Genomic DNA, 16,253 nt, shown 5'->3' on the forward strand with positions numbered 1-16,253 from the left:
CTGATTGAGTCTACCTTAGCCTTATGATTTAACATTTTACTTCTCTTTATTCTGATTCTGATTGAGTCTACCTTAGCCTTATGATTTAACATTTTACTTCTCTTTTTCTGATTCTGATTGAGTCTACCTTAGCCTTATGATTTAACATTTTACTTCTCTTTTTCTGATTCTGATTGAGTCTACCTTAGCCTTATGATTTAACATTTTACTTCTCTTTTTTCTGATTCTGATTGAGTCTACCTTAGCCTTATGATTTAACATTTTACTTCTCTTTTTCTGATTCTGATTGAGTCTACCTTAGCCTTATGATTTAACATTTTACTTCTCTTTTTTCCCTCCCAACTGATTCCTTTCATTTATCCTTTCTCATTCTCTCACCTTTTCATCCATCCTACACACTTACCCCTTTATATCTACCCTCCCCGGCTCACTTGGATGGTTACACACTATTCTCCTTTGGGATGGCAACACTACTCTCTACACTCATCCTCTCCTGTGGATGACAACACTACTCTCTACTCTCCTCCTCTCCTGTGGATGGCAACACTCCTACTCCACTACTCCACCTCCATAGCTGGCTTTGTGAAGTCTCCCTGTCTGAGACCAAACTAACAGGCGACACCTTTGAGTTGTACTGTGACGTGGTCGGTAACCCGACCCCAGAGGTTCAGTGGTGGTACTCTGAGATCAACCGGGCCGACTCCTTCCGCCAGCTCTGGGACCGGCGCCCGTAAAAGTCGCGTGTCCATCAACACGGCGTACGGCACCAACGGCGTGAGCGTTCTGGGCGTCACGCTTCTTGGTCTGGAGGATTTTGGGACATACGAATGTCGGGCCAGTAATGATCCAAGGCGTAACGATCTACACCAAAACTCTGCCTGGATCAGAGCACAAGCTACCATTACTATGCTGCAGAGTGAGTGGTCAGAGACAGTAGAGTAACCCCATCACCCCTCAGGGTTAGCGGCTTCATTAGTAGCCAGTCCCAATTCACTCCCTACCCCTTCCCCATATCAATCAATCAAATGTATTTATAAAGCCCTTTTTACATCCAGCCTAAAACCATAGATAACCAGCATGGTCAAATAATAATAATCACAGTGGTTGTAGAGGGTGCAACAGGTCAGCACCTCAGGAGTAAATGTCAGTTGGCTTTTCATAACCGAGCATTCAGAGTTAGAGATAACTGTTGCGGTAGAGAGAGAGAGAGTCGAAACAGCCGGTCCGGGATAAGGTAGCACGTATGGTGAACAGGTCAGGGTTCCATAGCCACAGGCAGAACAGTTGAAACTGGAGCAGCAGCACGACCAGGTGGACTGGGGACAGCAAGGAGTCATCAGGCCAGGTAGTCCTAAGGCATGGTTCTTAGGCTCAGGTCCTCTGGGAGGGAAGGGAAAGAGAGAGAGAGAATTAGAGGGAGCACACTTTAATTCACACAGGACACCGAATAAGACAGGAGAATAACTCCAGATATAACAGACTGATCCTAGCCCCCCGACACAAACTATTGCAACATAGATACTGGAGGCTGAGACAGGAGTGACCCTTTGATGTTTTGTACCTCTGTGAGGTGTAAGCAACATGGTTGATTCTACACGACTATTCCAGTCCTCATGGGGTTAGCAACTCAACTAGCTCTACCTGTGTACTCCCAAAAGCCTTCAAAAACTTCCAGGTCATCCACCAGTTCCCTTGTAGAAGCCATCACTGTATTATATCATGTTATATCGTATTACATCGTATTATATTGTATTACATCGTATTATATCGTATCGTATTGTATCAAATTGTATTGTATCATATTGTATTGTATCATATTTATTATATCGTATCGTATTGTATCATATTGTATTGTATTGTATTGTATCAAATCGTATTACATTGTATCGTATTGTATCATGTTGTATCATATCGTATTACATTGTATTATATTGTATTACACCGTATTGTATTGTATCGTATTGTATTGTATCGTATTGTATCATATTGTATTGTATCATATTTATTATATCGTATCGTATTGTATCATATTGTATTGTATTGTATTGTATCAAATCGTATTACATTGTATCATATCGTATTACATCTTATTGTATCATATCAGTATTACATCATATTGTATTACATCGTATTGTATCGTATTGTATTGTATCGTATTGTATCATATTGCATTACATTGTATTGTATCGTATTGTATCATATTGTATCATATTGTATTACATCGTATTGTATCATATTACATTGTATTGTATTACATCGTATTGTATCATATCGTGTACATTGTATTGTATTACATGCGTATTTGTATTGTTGTCCGCGGCTGTCGTAAGGAGAGGACCAAAAGGTGCAGCGTGGTAAGCATACATTTTATTTATTGAATCAAAATGACGCTAAACAAAATAATAAACACAACAAAAACAAACGTGAAGCTCAAAGACAAAGTGCCCTAAACAAAGTCAATCTCACAAACACAGGTGGAAAAAGAGGTACCTAAGTATGGTTCCCATCAGAGACGATAGACGCTGTCCCTGATTGAGAACCATACCAACCAAAACATAGAAATAGAAAATCATAGAAACACAAAACATAGAATACACACCCCAACTCACTTTAGCCAAACCATAATAGAGACATAAGATCTCTAAGGTCAGGGGTGGGACAGTTGTATCGTATTATATAGTATTACATTTATGTTGTGTCATATTGTGTCGTTTTACATCAAATTGCATTTGTATTGCATTGTATTGTATAGTATTTACATTTACTTGTTTAGCATTACAGCCGTATTACATTGTATTGTATCATATTGTATTATGTAATTTTACATCATATTACATTGTATTACATCGTATTGTATTGTGTTGTATTACATCGTATTGTTTTATATCTATTGTATTATATTACATAGTATTGTATTGTATCGTATTATATTGTATTGTATCATGTCATCACTTATTATATCGTATAATCTCCCAGAATAGCACTAATAATGACAACCCATAAGTGCCAAATAACCATTTATGTGGCGGAGAAACAAGGTTTAGGAATAGACAACTGTTATCTGAAAGCTTGTTCATATTGACCGTCTCTGAAAAACACTTGAATAATTCTTTAAAAATATATTTTATTCCACCTTTATTTAAAGGTTGAGAACAGTTCTCATTTACAACTGCGACCTGTCATGATACCGTTGATGATACAGTAGTAGACTATACGTGGTTATAGAATATACAGGAAAGATAGAAATGCAAATGGAGGAAGTGTTGCCATGTATGTCCAGAGTCATTTTTCTGTTTGGCGAATATGTAATATGGCTACAGGTTAATCTACCTAAACTAAAGCCTATTCTCAAAGTTGCTATAGAAACCACCAAGTGGTAAAAGTCAGTATTTGGACTGGCAATATGTGTGAAATGTTGATAATGTAATGTGATATCAACAGAGAGGTATATTTTTCTGGGTGACCTAAATATTGACTGGTTGTGATCAAAATTCTAATAGCCATATCTAGAAAAAACGAAGTTTCAAAGACTGGACCTAAAATTGTGTATAAACGATCATACAAGAGGTTTTGTAATGATTTCTATGTCGAATATGTGAAAAATATTTTGTAGGTCTAATGTGTGTAATGAGGAACTATCAGATACGCTGCACTTGAAGCAGTTATGAAACTGCTTCTTCCGGTTACTGATAGGCCCATCAAGAAACAAACATTTAAAACTGCCAAATCCCATGGGATCGGTGCTGATTTTAAAACTGTATGGCTGAGAGGGATGAAGCAAAGAGAATAGTAAATAAGTCGGACAACACAGCAGACTGGCAAACACAGTCAATTGAGAAATCACCTAACTAAACTAACACAAATGAGAAATCACCTAACTAAACTAAACACAAATGAGAAGAAACTATACTATGGAACAGAGATAAATTATATGAAGAATGATAGTTAAAAGTTCTGGAGTACTTAAAATTCAAGTTCTAGACAAGAGCAAACTGTTTCGATCTTCCATCTAGGCAGATGGCTTGTTCATAACAAAACACTTTTTTGTTGGTAAGATTTACAAAACTTGCTGAACCTTCATATTCATGTATAATGGACCCAATAATGAAAGACAAGCTCATTGAGTTCCACAAAGTGGGTGTGGAAGTGAAGGTGAAGAATTCTTGCTGTCTCTAAAAATATCTATTTTATTTTTCTAACCTTTATTTAACTAGGGCAAGTCAATTAAAGAACAAATTCCATTTACAATGACGGCCTAGGAACAATGGCTTAACTGCCTTGTTAAATAAGGACAAACCACCTGATACCGACAACATGGATAGTAAATTGCTACGGTTGGTAGCGTAATACATTGTGACTCCCTGTTTGCAACATCTTCAATTTAAGCCTAGAAGATGGTGTGTGCACTCAGAGGGAGGCAGAGATCATTCCTGCTGACCCTAGAATAGCAGAGCAATCTCTTTTAATGGTTCAAACAGCCAACCAATCAGCTTGCTGCAAATGCTTTCAGCTTGTTATAGGGGAGGGTTTCTCAACATATCGGCACTGACACAAATGACTGATTATTGGCTGAAAGAATTTGATAGTAAGATGATTGTGGAAGCTGTTTTGCCTTATTATGGATTGAGAGATACCTAAAAAAACTGAGGGTTTTTGCTAATGAAGCCTCTCTAATGCAAATCCAGTTGAGTGTGGTATGCCCCAGGACAACCGGCTAGGGCCATTATTGTTTTACTGTGTTTACAAATGACCTTCCACTGACCTTGAATAAAGAGGGAAAGGGGATACCTAGTCAGTTGTACAACTTAATGTCTTCAACTGAAATGTGTTTCTGCATTTACCCCAAACTCCTCCGAATCAGAAAGGTGAATAAAGATTGTGTGTCTGCTGAACGCTGACGACTCAACATTAAACACGTCCACTGCAACAGTAAAATAAATAACTGAGACACTTAACATAGAGCTCCATTCAGTTTTAGAATGGGTAATTAGCAATAATGCTAATTATTTCAAAAACTAAAATAAAGTTTTGGGACAAATCACTGCTGAATGCTAAAACCGTTTAGATCTATTATTGAGAAATGTGGCTATTGAGCAAGTTGAGGAGACTAAACTGCTGGGGTGCCTAACCCTAGATAGCAAGTTTTCATAACATATAGGCTCTATGGTTTCTAAAATGGGATGAGGTCTGTCCGTGATGGGGGCGTTGCTCTGCCTTTCTTGACGTCTCAGTTGACCAGACAGGACCTTCAGGCCGTAGTTTTGTTGCACCTGGACTACTGCCCAACTGTGGTCATGTGGGAAAAGAGGATATAGGTAAATTGCAGTCGGTCCAGAAACAAAGCAGAACGATCACACTTAGATGTACTGTACATGGAGGGAAAGTGTCCGTAAAAATGCATGTCAGTCTCTCCTGGCTCAAAGTTGAGTGATTGACTGCATCACTATTGGTCTTTGTGCGAGGTATTGATGTTGGAAAGTGGAACTGTCTGTTTTCAAGCAGTTACAGCACATAGTTCACACGCTCATCGGTACCAAAAGACATGCAACCAGCCGTCTCTTCAGTCCCCTAGGTTCAGAACAGAGGCTGGGAAACGCACAGTGTTAAATAGAGCCACGACTACATGGTAACCCAGGTAACTCAAACAAGCAATAATACAGATTAAAAGAACACTTTACCCCACAAAAGGGGACTGTGAAGAGCCATTTTATATACCTTGTAAATGTGTGCACTGTATTATGTATTAGACCTAGATATCGTTATTGCTTATGTGCTGATATGTAGGCTATGTGTGACATTTTAAATGTATGTATTTCAGTCCTTGACTAATAATATTCTGTGTTATGTATTATGTCATGTTTCATGTGGACCCCAGGAAGAGTAGCTGATGCCTTTGCAGGATCCTAATGAATAATGAATACCAAATCACCAACCATACACCCTAAAAATGAATAAGTTGCAGAGCTCTCCCTCTGTGCCCCACCCCATACACCCTAAAAATGAATAAATAGCGGAGCTCTCCTCTGTGCCCCACCCCATACACCTAAAAATGAATAAATAGCGGAGCTCTCCTCTGTGCCCCACCCCATACACCCTAAATGAATAAATAGCGGACTCTCCTGTGCCCCACCCCATACACCCTAAAATGAATAAATAGCGGAGCTCTCCCTCTTGTGCCCCATCCCATACACCCTAAAATGAATAAATAGCAGAGCTCTCCCCCTGTGCCCCACCCCATACATCCTGAAAATGAGGAACGATCTCTCTGTGCCTGAGCTCCCTTAGTTAGCAGCTTCACTAGACTCCCAGTACCCGAGGTCCTTCCCGTCGTCTACACTGAGACCATAGTGCTTTAGTAAGGTTCCCTCCCGTCGTATACACTGAGACCATAGTGTTTAGTAAGGTTCCCTCCCGTCGTCTACACTGAGACCATAGTGTTTAGTAAAGGTTCCTCTCCCGTCGTATACACTGAGACCATAGTGTTTAGTAAGGTTCCCTCCCGCGTCTACACTGAGACCATAGTGTTTAGTAAGGCTCCTTCCCGTCGTCTACACTGAGACCATAGTGTTTAGTAAGGTTCCTCCCGTCGTATACACTGAGACCATAGTGTTTAGTGGGATTCCTCCGGCCTACACTGAGACCATAGTAGTAAGGCTCCTTCCCGTCGCTACCCACTGAGACCATAGTGTTTAGTAAGGTTCCCTCATTGTATACACTGAGACCATAGTGTTTAGTAAGGTTCCCTCTGTCATCTACACTGAGACCATAGTGTTTAGTAAGGTTTCCTCCCGTCGTATACACTGAGACCATAGTGTTTAGTAAGGTTCCCTCCCGTCGTATACACTGAGACCATAGTGTTTAGTAAGGTTCCTCTCCCGTCGTCTACACTGAGACCATAGTGTTTAGTAAGGTTCCCTCCCGTCGTATACACTGAGACCATAGTGTTTAGTAAGGTTCCCTCCCGTCGTCTACACTGAGACCATAGTGTTTAGTAAGGCTCCTTCCCGTCGTCTACACTGAGACCATAGTGTTTAGTAAGGTTCCCTCCCGTCGTATACACTGAGACCATAGTTTTAATGAAGTTTCCTCCGTCGTCTACACTGAGACCATAGTGTTTAGTAAGGCTCCTTCCGCGTCTACACTGAGACCATAGTGTTTAGTAAGGTTCCTCCCGTCGTCTGCACTGAGACCATAGTGTTTAGAAAGGTTCCCACTCCCGTCGTATACACTGAGACCATAGTGTTTAGTGTTCCTCCCGTCGTCTACACTGAGACCATAGTGTTTAGTAAGGTTCCCTCCCGTCGTCTACACTGAGACCATAGTGTTTAGTAAGGTTCCCTCCCGTCGGCCTACACTGAGACCATAGTGTTTAGTAAGGTTCCCTCCCGTACGTCTACACTGAGACCATAGTGTTTAGTAAGGTTCCTCCCGTCGCCTACACTGAGACCATAGTGTTTAGTAAGGTTCCCCTCCCGTAAATACACTGAGACCATAGTGTTTAGTAAGGTTCCTCCCGTCGTCTACACTGAGACCATAGTGTTTAGTAAGGTTCACTCTTCACTCAACATCCTCTGTTTTCTTCTTTCTCCTTTTTCATAGGCCTGCTACCTTATGTTTCTCCCACCTAACCCATCTCACCCACCCTAACCTACCTAACCTATCTAACCCATCTCTTCACACCTACCCTATCTAACTATTCACCCCACCCTAACCTACCTAACCTATCCAACCCATCTCACCCAATTCACCTATCTAACCATTCTCACCCACCCTAACCTACCTAACTCATCTAACCCATCTCACCCACCCTAACCTATCTAACCCATCTCACCCACCCTAACCTACCTAACCCATCTCACCCATCCTAACCTATCTAACCCATCTCACCCACCCTAACCTACCTAACCCATCTCACCCACCCTAACCTATCTAACCCACCCTAACCTATCTAACTAATCCATCTCACCCACCCTAACCTATCTATCTAACCCATCTCACCCACCCTAACCTATCTAACTAACCCATCTCACCCACCCTAACCTATCTAACTAATCCATGTCACCCATCCTAACCTATCTATCTAACCCATCTCACCCACCCTAACCTATCTATCTAACCCATCTCACCCACCCTAACCTATCTAACTAACCCATCTCACCCACCCTAACCTATCTATCTAACCCATCTCACCCACCCTAACCTATTTAACTAACTCATCTCACCCACCCCAGCCTATCTAACTAATCCATGTCACCCATCCTAACCTATCTAATCCATCTCACCCACCTAACCTATCTCACTAGTCCATGTCACCATCCTAACCTATCTAACCCATCTCACCCACCTAACTATCTAACCATCTCGCACCCTAACCTATCTAACTCCATCTCACCCACTAACCTACCTAACCCATCTCACCCACCCTAACCTATCTAAACCATCTCACCCACCCTAACCTATCTAACCCATCTCACCACCCTAACCTATCTATCTAACCCATCTCACCCACCCTAACCTATCTAACTAATCAATGTCACCCATCCTAACCTATCTATCTAACCCATCTCACTCCACCCTAACCTATCTAACTAATCCATGTCACCCATCCTAACCTATCTACCCAACTCCATCTCACCCACCTAACCTATCTATCTAACCCATCTCACCACCCTAACCTATCTAACTAACCCATCTCACCCACCCTAACTCCATCTAACTAATCCATCTCACCCACCCTAACCTATCTATCTAACCCATCTCACCCACCCTAACCTATCTAACTAATCCATGTCACCCACCCTAACCTATCTAACCCATCTCACCCACCCTAACCTATCTAAACCCATCTCACCCACTAACCTATCTAACCCATCTCACCACCCTAATCCTATCCCATCTCACCCAATTCTAACCTAACTAACATCTCACCCATCCTAACCTATCTAACCAATCTCGCACCTAACCTATCTAGCCTTCACCTAGCTAACTATAATCACATCTCAATTCACTAACTATCAACCCGTCTCACCCACCAACCTTCTAATAATCATCTCTTAATTCTAACTGAACTAACTGTCTGCCCATCCACCTAACTAATCCATCTCATCCACTAACTATCTAACCCATCTCACCCACCCTAACCTAATAACCCATCTACCCACCACCCTAACCTCCAATCGATCTCACCCACCCTAACCCATCTCACCCACCTAACCTAACTAACCCATCTCACCCACTAACCCTAACTCCATCTGCAACGATACTTTGATTTCTTCATTTGTCCTTTATGTTCTTTCATATTTAATTCTTAAAATATTTGTATATCGATAATAAATTTTAAGCATTGGTTTGAATAGTCTGCGTATTTACATTTTGAGTGTTTTGAACACTCTTATCGGTGAATATATGCTATATCTCTACGATAAAAGTATAAGCGCAACATGCAGCAATTTTAAAGATTTTGAGTTACAGTTTATATAAGAAATCAGTCGTTTTAAATAAATAAGTGGGCTAATCTATGGATTCACGCGACTGAATACAGATATATACATATTACACAGTCAGAGACCTTAAAAAATAAAAAAGGTAGGGGTGTGGATCAGAAAACCAGTCAGCATCTGGTGACCATTTTCCTCATGCAGCGCGACACATCTCCTTCGCATAGAGTTGATCAGGCTGTTGATCAGGCCTGTTGTGGCCTGTAGAATTTTGTCCCACTCCTCTTCAATGGCTGTGCGAAGTTGCTAGATATTGGCGAGAACTGGAACACACTGTCATACACGTTGATCCAGAGCATCCCAAACATGCTCAGTGGGTGACATGTCTGGTCAGTATGCAGGCCATGGAAGAACTGAGACATTTTCAGCTTCCAGGAATTGCCATGCATTATCACGCTGAAACATGAGGGGATGGCGGTGGATGAATGGCATGTCAATGGGCCTCAGGATCTTGCCACGTTATCCCTGTGCATTCAAATTGCCATCGATAAAATGCAATTGTGTTAATTGTCCGTAGCTTATGCCTGCCCATACCATAACCCCACTGCCACCATGGGGCACTCTGTTCACAGCGGTGACATCAGCAAACCGCTCGCCCACACAATGTCATACACGTGTTCTGCGGTTGTGACGCCGGTTGGACGTACTGCCAAATTCTCTAAAAACGACATTGGAGGCAGCTTATGGTAGAGAGATTAACATTAAATTATCTGTCAAAAGCTCTGGTGGACATTCCTGTAGTCAGCATGCCAATTCCACACTCCCTCAAAACTTGAGTTATCTGTGGCATTGTGTTGGGTGACATTTTTAGAGTGGCCCTTTTATTGTGCCCGGCACAAGGTGCACTTGTGTAATGATCATGCTATTTAATCATGTTATTGATATGACACACCTGTCAGGTGGATGGATTATCTTGTCAAAGGAGAATTGCTCCCTAACAGGAATGTAAATATATTGGTGCACAACAATTTTTGAGAAATAAGCTTTTTTGTGTGTATGGAAAAATTCTGGGATCTTTTATTAAAGCTCATGAAACATAAGACCAACACTTTACATGTTGCGTTTATATTTTTGTTCAGCATATATCAATATATATGGTTCTGGGTTACGAAGGACATGGAAACCTATCAAACACTGGCCCTAAATCACTATCCAGTCCCAGAAGCCTGACTTCTAACCTTTAACCCCTATGTCAGCTCTACAACCTTCTGTGCTGAATTGCTGGATGCCAAGTAGATTTCAAACCAACATTGACTGCTCTGTCTGCAAATCATTGGAGGTAGAGACCAGAGCCATTTATAGACATCCTGTTTATTTGTATGGCTCTGGTATGGGAAAGTACTCATACTTAATGTGTACGGCTCTTGTAGGGGAAAGTATTCATACTGTATGTGTATGGCTCTGGTATGGGAAAGTACTCATACTTAATGTGTACGGCTCTGGTAAGGGAAAGTACTCATACTGTATGTGTACAGCTCTGGTATGGGAAAGTACTCATACTTAATGTGTACGGCTCTGGTATGGGAAAGTACTCATACTGTATGTGTACGGCTCTGGTAGGGAAAAGTACTTATACTGTATGTGTACGGCTCTGGTAGGGGAAAGTATTCATACTGTATGTGTATGGCTCTGGTATGGGAAAGTACTCATACTGTATGTGTATGGCTCTGGTATGGGAAAGTACTCATACTGTACAGTATGTGTACGGCTCTGGAATGGGAAAGTACTCATACTGTACGTGTACGGCTCTGGTATGGGAAAGTACTCATACTGTATGTGTACGGCTCTGGTAGGGGAAAGTACTCATACTGTATGTGTACGGCTCTGGTAGGGGAAAGTACTCATACTGTATGTGTACGGTTCTGGTATGGGAAAGTACTCATACTGTATGTGTACGGCTCTGGTAGGGGAAGTACTCATACTGTATGTGTACGGCTCTGGTATGTGAAAGTACTCATACTGTATGTGTATGGCTCTGGTAGGGGAAAGTACTCATACTGTATGTGTACGGCTCTGGTATGGGAAAGTACTCATACTGTATGTGTATGGCTCTGGTATGGGAAAGTATGTGCCTACCACTCATTGTGCTTGTTTGAAGTGAACTACAGGGTTGTTTAGAAACACAAGCCTGTGTGATGTCTCTATCAGGGCTGGGGTCAATTCCATTTCAATTCAGTCAATTCTGGGAGTAGCCTGAAATTCCAATCCAATTTTCCTCACTGCTTTTCAACTAATTTCAATGAACTACATTGAAAATTACAAGAATAAGATACCATTTGAAATGGAATTGACCTTAACCCTGATGTCTTATCGGTGTTTCAGAGCCTTTCATCAACTGAAATGTACATTTTCCTCATTGTTTTTCAGTTAATTGGAAATGTCAGTTTAACTTCATGTGTTGAATATATTGAAATGGAATTGAATATTGGAAGTGTTTTATTGGTGTTTCAGAGCCTTCCATCAACTCGTCGGACCACATCATGCTGCCCACTGATCACCACAGCCTGCCCATCACTTTGCAGTGCAACCTAACATTATTCCACAGTGCCCACAAGGAGAGCTTCTGGATGAAGAATGGGGAGGAGATCCAAGAGACCCGCGGAGAGAGAGCCAACACTGAGTACTAGTATGTCCCCATCTATAAGAGTTTAACAACAGTCATGGTAGGGAGAGTTTAGAGTTTATTATCTGTCCTCCTATTTCCTTATTTATTTCCTTATATGTAAAAAAGCCCTTATTGGTTAATAAAGTAGATCGGTTGGGCCCTCTTGTCTCTTCCTCAACTCTTTTTTGAATTGACATCCTAGCGAATATTTTTGATGACTGATTGGGGGCTTGGAACTCTCCTATTTAGTTGTTTTTTTGAGGATCCCTGGCTGTCACGCTGGAGACCGGGGTTCATTTCCCCGACGGTGGAGGTTTAAACCTATAAGTGTTGACTAACTTTGAAAAGATCCTCTCTGCCGTGTTAGAATTCTGGGGTTTCTTGATTGTTCCTGATTATTAGAGATGTTGAAGATGGGTTGGTCTAGGTCCTACAGTATTTGCCCTGCTTGCCCCCGTATGGGTAACAGTCCTGTAACCTAACCTAAGTGCACATTTCTGAAGAAACGACAGATTATTGGGACGCAGGCAATGCCTCTGACATCAGAGTGCCTTTCAGAGTTAGAACTAAACAAGGATTGATTGACTTGTGGTGTTTGTTTTGTGTAAATCCAGCCTGAAGAAGCCCCGAGGAGAGGATTCAGGGAGTACATGTGTGTCTACACCTTCGATCAGGCCCCGTCTGCTAACGCCACAATCGAGATTAAAGGTACGTCCTATCCCTAACCCTCCGTTAGCATAACATAGTGTTGTATGAGTTAGCCACACCATCGAATTAAAGATGCGACCTATCCCTAACCCTCCGTTAACATAACATAGTGTTGTATGAGTTAGCCACACCATCGAGATTAAAGTACGACTCATCCCCTAACCCTCCGTTAACATAACATAGTGTTGTATGAGGTTAGCCACACCATCGAGATTAAAGGTACGACCTATCCCTAACCCTCCGTTAACATAACATAAAGGTACGATGAGTTAGCTACACCATCGAGATTAAAGGTACACTCATCCCTAACCCTCCGTTAACATACATAGTGTTGTATGAGGTTAGCCACACCATCGAGATTAAAGGCATGACTTATCCCAACCTCCGTTAACATAACATAGTGTTGTATGAGTTAGCCACACCATCGAGATTAAAGGTACGACCTATCCCTTTAACCCTCCGTTAACATAACATAGTGTTGTATGAGGTTATCCACACCATCGAGATTAAAGGTACGACCTATCCCTAACCCTCCGTTAACATAACATAGTGTTGTATGAGGTTAGCCACACCATCGAGATTAAAGGTACGACCTATCCCTAACCCTCCGTTAACATAACATAGTGTTGTATGAGGTTAGCCACCATCGAGATTAAAGGTACGACCTATCCCTAACCCTCCGTTAACATAACATAGTGTTGTATGAGGTTAGCCACACCATCGAGATTAAAAGGTAATGACCTATCCCCTAACCTCGTTAACATAACATAGTGTTGTATGAGGTTAGCCACACCATCGAGATTAAAGGTAATGACCTATCCCTAACCCTCCGTTAACATAACATAGTGTTGTATGAGGTTATCCACCATCGATTAAAGGTACGACCTATCCCTAACCCTCCGTTAACATAACATAGTGTTATGAGGTTAACCACACCATCGATTAAAGGTACGACCTATCCCTAACCCTCCGTTAACATAACATAGTGTTGTATGAGGTTAGCCACACCATCGAGATTAGCAAGGTACGACTTTAACCCTCCGTTAACATAACATAGTGTTGTATGAGGTTAGCCACACCATCGAGATTAAAGGTACGACCTATCCCCTAACCCTCCGTTAACATAACATAGTGTTGTATGAGGTTAGCCACACCATCGAATTGTTAAAGGTACGACCTATCCTAACCCTCCGTTAACATAACATAGTGTTGTATGAGGTTATCCACACCATCGAGATAAAGGTACGACCTATCCCTAACCCTCCGTTAACATAACATAGTGTTGTATGAGGTTAGCCACACCATCGAATTAAGGGCATACGACCTATCCCTAACCCTCCGTTAACATAACATAGTGTTGAGGGTTAGCCACACCATCGAGATTAAAGGTACGACCTATCCCTAACCCTCCGTTAACATAACATAGTGTTGTATGAGGTTAGCCACACCATCGAGACAAAGGTACGACCTATCCCTAACCCTCCGTTAACATAACATAAAGTGTTGTATGAGGTTATCCACACCATCGAGATTAAAGGTACGACTCTATCCTAACCCTCCGTTAACATAACATAGTGTTGTATGAGTGTTAGCCACACCATCGAGATTAAAGGTATTTTACCTATCCCTAACCCTCCGTTAAATAAACTTAGTGTTGTATGAGGTTAGCCACACCATCGAGATTAAAGTACGACCTATCCCTACCCTCCGTTAGCATAACATAGTGTTGTATGAGGGTTAGCCCACACCATCGAGATTAAAGGTACAGTACTCCCACCCACCAGTGCTGAATGGTAATTCAGATGAGTCATTCACATGAATCATTCATGAGTCATTCACATTCACATGAATCATTGACATGAATCATTCCAAGCGCCAATGACCTAATAGGCTGCCAATTTGCTTGACTGTCATATAGTCCCTGAAATACCGCCTTTCGTAGGGCCTCCCTGCCTACATCAGACCTGGGTTCAAATACTATTTCAGGTATTTCAATTTACTTTTTAATATATATTTCCAAAACAAGTATTCAGATTGTATTAGGTACACCTCTTTCACAAAAATGGATCGCTTCTGCAAACAGTGAGTCACATGGCTGTGGCTTGCTGCTTATATAAAGCAGGCAGACAGGCATCGAGGCATTCAGTTACTGTTTGATTAAACATTAAGAATGCGCAAAGCTAGTGACCTAAGCAACTCTGAGCATACTCCCAACTCTCGTACAGACTCGGGATAGTCCAAACCCTCCCTAACCCGGATAACGTTGTCCGGGTTAGGGGGAAGATTTACGGCTGGGATGTCCTTGTCCCATCGGGCACTAGTGACTCCTGTGTTGGGCCGGGCGCATTGCACGCTGACACGGGGTCGCCAGTGTACGGTGTTTTCTCCGACACATTGGTACGGGGGCTTAAGTGGGCATTGTGTCAAGAAGAAAAGTGCGGCTTGGCAGGGTTGTGTTCGAGTACGCACGGCTCTCGACCTTCGCCTCTCCAGAGTCCGTCCGCACGAGTTGCAGCGATGAGACAAAACTGTAACTACCAACAGGATACCACAAAATTGGGAGAAAAAGAGGTAAAAAAAGAGAGAGAGAATGGTGCAAGAAACTTTAAACATCCAGTCAGCGGCAGTCCTGTGGCAGTCCTTCTCAGTCCTGTGGCAGTCCTGTGGCAGTCCTGGCAGTCCTGTGGCAGTCCTGCAGCAGACCTGTGGCAGTCCTGTGGCAGTCCTGTGGCAGTCCTGTGTTAGTCCTGTGGCAGTCCTGTGGCAGTCCTGTGTTAGTCCTGCAGCAGACCTGCGGCAGTCCTGTGTTAGTCCTGTGGCAGTCCTGTGGCAGTCCTGCAGCAGACCTGTGGCAGTCCTGGCAGTCCTGTGGCAGTCCTGTGTTAGTCCTGTGGCAGTCCTGTGGCAGTCCTGTGTTAGTCCTGCAGCAGACCTGCGGCAGTCCTGTGTTAATCCTGTGGCAGTCCTGTGGCAGTCCTGTGTTAGTCCTGTGGCAGTCCTGTGGCAGTCCTGTGGCAGTCCTGTGGGCTAAAAAGATAGTTGATGAGAGAAGTCGAAGGGAACTGCAAGCTAACAGGTGGGCCACAAATGGACAACATTACGGAACTCGGCGGGATCCTTGTCACCGATGGGCTATTGCAGCAGACGAATCTCACCGGGTTCCGCTCCTATCCCAGCTAAAAACAAGAAGAAGAAGGGGCTCAGTGGGCACGACATCACCGGGTTCCGCTCCTATCAGCTAAAAACAAGAAGAAGAAGTGGTGCCAGTGGGCACGACATCACCGGGTTCCGCTCCTATCAGCTAAAAACAAGAAGAAGAAGGGCTCCAGTGGGCACGACATCACCGGGTTCCGCTCCTATCAGCTAAAAACAAGAAGAAGAAGCTGCTTGATGGGCACGACATCACCGGTTCCGCTCCTATCAGCTAAAAACAAGAAGAAGAA

At 42.5% G+C, this 16,253-nt stretch overlaps 1 pseudogene; it reads left to right on the forward strand.

Moving 5' to 3' along the window:
* Positions 1–435: 435 nt before the first annotated feature.
* LOC135534306 (uncharacterized) lies at positions 436–16,052 on the forward strand (annotated as a pseudogene).
* The last annotated feature ends 201 nt before the right edge of the window (positions 16,053–16,253 follow it).

The sequence above is a fragment of the Oncorhynchus masou genome, unplaced genomic scaffold (genome assembly GCF_036934945.1).
Source record: "Oncorhynchus masou masou isolate Uvic2021 unplaced genomic scaffold, UVic_Omas_1.1 unplaced_scaffold_3241, whole genome shotgun sequence".
Lineage (NCBI taxonomy): Eukaryota > Metazoa > Chordata > Actinopteri > Salmoniformes > Salmonidae > Oncorhynchus > Oncorhynchus masou.